Genomic DNA, 4779 nt, shown 5'->3' on the forward strand with positions numbered 1-4779 from the left:
GGTGGGCACCTGTAATCCCAGCTACTTGGGAGGCTGAGGCAGGAGAATCGCTTGAACCCAGGAGGTGGAGGTTGCAGTGAGCCGAGATCACACCATTGCACCCCAGCCTGGACGAGAGAGCGAGACTCCATTTCAAAAAGAAAAGAAAATGAGCATACCTTATGACCCTCAGTTTCACTTCTAGGCATATACCCTGGAGAAATCTTGTACATGTATACCAAGAAACATGTACACTATGGTAAAATTTAAAGTAGCAAAATAACTGGCAACAATTCAAGTTTCTATCAGCAAGAGGATGGATAAATTGTGATTTACTGAAATACTCAAATACCATACAGCAATGAAAAATAACTACAGTCACATGCATTACTATAGATAAATCTCAGTAATGCTTAAAAGTCACAGAAAGTTGGTTGCGGTGAGTCACACCTGTAATCCCAGCATTTTGGGAGGCCGAGGCCGGTGAATCATTTGAGACCAGCCTGGCCAACATGGTGAAACCCCATCTCTACTAAAAATACAAAAAAAATTAGCCAGGCAGGGTTGCACACGCCTGTAATCCCAGCTACTCAGGAGACTAAGGCATGAGAATCGCACGAGCCTGGAGGCAGAGGTTGCAGTGACCCCAGATCATGCCACTGCTTTCCAGCCTGAGCAACAGAGTAAGACACCGTATGATTTAAAAAAAAAAAAGTCACAGCAGAATCCACATACTATATGATTCCCCTTGCATAAAGCTCAAAACCATGCAAAAGTAAGAATCACATATCAGTAGAGATATAGCCATAGTCAAACTATAATGAAAAGCTAGAGAATAATAAAATTTAGAATAATAATTATCTGGTTGGGGAGGGGCCTCCAAATAAATGTATGGGTAGTGTTCTATTTCCTAAGCAGGGGTCATGGGTGTTTGTTGTTTTGTTGGGTTTTTTAAAAAAATCTTTTTTAGAGAGTGGGTATCACTATGTTGCTTATTTTGGCCTCAAATTCCTGGGCTCAAGCGATCCTCCCATCTCAGCTGCCCAAGTAACTGAGAGTACAGGCATGTACCATCACACCCAGTTTATACTTTTTTATTATTACACATTAAAATATACACTTCGGGCTGGGCACAGTAGCTAATGCCTGTAATCCTAGCTTTTTTTTTTTTTTTTTTTTTTTGAGACAGAGTCTCACTCTGTCACCCAGGCTGGAGTGCAACGCCACGATCTTGGTTCACTGCAACCTCCGCCTCCTGGGTTCCAGCGATTCTCCTGCCTCAGCCTCCCGAGTAGCTGGGATTACAGGTGACTGCCACCATGCCCAGTTAATTTTTTTTTTTTTTTTGTATTTTTTGTAGAGACGGGTTTTGCCATGTTGGCCAGGTTGCTCTCAAACTCTTGACCTCAGGTGATCCACCTGCCTCAGCCTCCCAAAGTGCTGGGATTATAGGCGTAAGCTACCACACGCCTGGCCAATCCCAGCACTTTCGGAGGCTGAGGCAGGTGGATCACTTGAGCTCAGGAGTTCGAGATCAACCTGTACAATGTGGTGAGAACCCATCTCTACAAAAAGTACAAAAATTAGCCAGGTGTGGTGGTGTGCACCGGTAGCTCCAGCTACTTAGGAGGCTGAGGCAGGAGGATCACTTGAGCCCAGGGAGGTTGAGGCTGCAGTGAGGTGTGATCGTGCCACTGCACTCCAGCCTGGGTGACAGAGTGAGATCCTATCTCAATAAATAAATAAATAAGTAACATGCACATTTTGGTTGAAATAGTCTTGTATATGTGCTATGTAATAAAAATTAAAATAAATTACAGTTGATTCTTCCATAAACTAGAATAGTATGAAGCCTCTTAAAAGTTATATTTTTATCAATATTAGTGACATTTATACGTGCCCCCATGTATTGTAAAATCCCATTTTTAAAAGATAAACAACCGTGCTCCATCTCCTGCAACTGCTGCCCAGGCCCGAGTGGTTCACTGCACTGTTAAGACAGATTCCAGATGCCGGGAACTCGTGCCTCCAATTCCAGACGCTATGTCCAGCAAAGGCTCTGGGGTTCTGGCCTACAGTGGTGGCCTGGACACCTCCTGCATCCACGTGTTGCTGAAGGAACAAGGCTATGACGTCATTGCCTACCTGGCCAACATTGGCCAGAAGGAAGACTTCGAGGAAGCCAGGAAGAAGGCACTGAAGTTTGGGGGCAAAAAGGTGTTCATTGAGGATGTCAGCAGGGAGTTTGTGAAGGAGTTCATCTGGCCGACCATCCAGTCCAGCGCGCTGTACCTCTCTCACCTCTGGGCCCTCTCTCACCTCAGAGGTGAGGACACCTCTCTCACCTCACCAGGCCCTGCATCGCCTGAAAACAAGTGGAAATCGCCCAGTAGGAGGGGGTCAAGTAAGTGTCCCAAGGCGTCACAAGAAAGGGAAATGATCAGGTCCGGTTTGAGCTCATCTGCTACTCGCTGGCCCCCCCAGATAAAGGTCATTGCTCCCTGGAGGATGCCCAAGTTCTACAACTGGTTCGAGGTCCACAATGACCTGATGGAATACGCAAAGCAACACGGGATTCCCATCCCAGTCACTCCCAAGAACCCGTGGAGCACGGACGAGAACCTCATGCACATCAGCAATGAGACTGGAATCTTGGAGAACCCCAAGAACCAAGCGCCTCCAGGTCTCTACATGAAGACCCAGGACCCGGCCAAAGCCCCCAGAACCTCTGACATTCTCGAGATCGAGTTCAAATAAGGAGTCCCCGTGAAAGTGACCAACATCAAGGATGGCAGCACCCACCAGACCTCCTTGGAGCTCTTCGTGTACATGAGTGAAGATGCGGACAAGCACGGCGTGGGCTGTATTGACCTCATGGAGAAGCATTTCACTGGAATGAAGTCCCCAGGTATCTACGAGACCCCAGTAGGCACCATCGTTTACCACGCTCATTTAGACATCGGGGCCTTCACCATGGACCAGGAAGTATGCAAAATCAAATAAGGCTTGGGCTTGAAATTTGCTGAGCTGGTGTATACCGGTTTCTGGCACTTGATTGTAAATTTGTCCACCACTGCATTGCCAAGTCCCAGGAGCGAGTGGAAGGGAAAGTGCAGGTGTCCGTCTTCAAGGTCCAGGTGTACATTCTAGGCCGGGAGTCCCACTGTGTCTCTACAACGAGGATCTGGTGAGCATGAACGTGCAGGGTATTATGAGCCAATCAATGCCACCGGTTTAATCAACATCAGTTCCCTCAGACTGAAGGAATATCATCATCTCCAGAGCAAGGTTACTGCCAAATAGACCCCTGCACAATGAGGAGCTGGGGCCTCCTCAATTTACAGATTCCCCAAGTACAGGCGCTAATTGTTGTGATAATTTGTAATTGTGACTTATTCTCCCCAGCTTTGTTCCCTGGTCCCCCTGAAGCCTGCCAACGTGATCATCGAAGGGAAGGGTGGGGGATCAGCTGCAGCGGGGAGCTATAAAATGACAAAAGATATATTAGTTTAAAAAAAAAAAAAGATAAGCTAGGGGTGAGGGCTCATGCTTGCAATCCCAGAATTTTGGGAGGCCAAGGCAGGAGGATTGCTTGAGCCTAGGAGTTTGAGACCAGACTGGGCAACACAGTAAGACCCTGTCACAATAAAATATAAAAAATTAGCCAGGCATGGTGGCACCCATATTAGTAGTCTCAGCAACATGGGAGGCTGGGGTGAAAGGATTGATGGAACCCAAGAGGTCAAGGCTGCAGTAAAGTATTATCTTGATGCCTGGGTGACAGAGCAAAACCCTGTCTCAATAAAAAAAAAAGAAAGAAAGAAAGAAAAATAAGTATGTACATTGAAAAATATACAAAAACCTTTTGTTAGTGATTATAGCTGGTGGGGAGATAACAGGGACCTTTCATTTCAAACTCACATATTTCTGTAATATGGGGAAGATTTTAAAAGAATGTTTATTACTTTTATAACATCAAAGTATCAAATATTTGTAAAAGTCTATCAAGATAAAGTTAATGGTCCTAGGTATAAATTAATAGGCCTAGGTATAAATAAGTCCATGGTATGAATTTATGATGTTCTGTAGGCATATAGACTCCTTTAAAATGTTCACATGGGGTAGTCCTGGAAAATTACTAAGGTTCTAGGAGTCTCTTGCCTTTCAACCATAACTCAGCTTCTTACTGGAACTGCCCAAGCATGTACCTTTGTGATCTGACACCTGCCTTATGATGTAACTTGATCACTTGCTGTTTCCTCATCTCATTATGGATTCCCACTTCTACAGAACCTATCGACTTTTTTTTTTTTTCTTTCCAAGACGGAATCTAGTTCTGTCGCCCAGGCTGGAGTGCAGTGGCACAATCTTGGCTCACTGCAACCTCCACCTCCCAGGTTCAAGCAATTCTCCTGCCTCAGCCTCCCGAGTAGCTGAGATTACAGGTGCCTGCCACCATGTGCAGCTAATTTTTTGGATTTTTAGTAGAGACAGGGTTTCACTGTGTTGGCCAGGCTGGTCTCAAACTCCAGACCTTGTGATCCACCCACCTAGGCCTCCCAAAGTGCTGGGATTACAAGTGTGAGCCACCGCACCGGGCAACTTTAAAAAAAAAAAATCGTATTTTTATTACCAGGTGATATGTCAAATAAGTTGGGTGCTGAAGATGAAGTAGGGTTAGGCATGGTGTTGGGCATCACCTGGCAGACAGATTACATTTACTCAAAAAGGGTCCACAGTCATCTAAGCAAAGTGTCTAATCACTCTATGAGAAGCCACTTATACTTTCACCTGTTTTTT

At 45.4% G+C, this 4779-nt stretch overlaps 1 pseudogene; it reads left to right on the forward strand.

The window, feature by feature from the left end:
• Positions 1 to 2022: 2022 nt before the first annotated feature.
• On the forward strand, positions 2023 to 3282 carry LOC105542812 (annotated as a pseudogene).
• The last annotated feature ends 1497 nt before the right edge of the window (positions 3283 to 4779 follow it).

The sequence above is a fragment of the Mandrillus leucophaeus genome, unplaced genomic scaffold (genome assembly GCF_000951045.1).
Source record: "Mandrillus leucophaeus isolate KB7577 unplaced genomic scaffold, Mleu.le_1.0 Scaffold1063, whole genome shotgun sequence".
In the NCBI taxonomy this organism is placed as follows: domain Eukaryota; kingdom Metazoa; phylum Chordata; class Mammalia; order Primates; family Cercopithecidae; genus Mandrillus; species Mandrillus leucophaeus.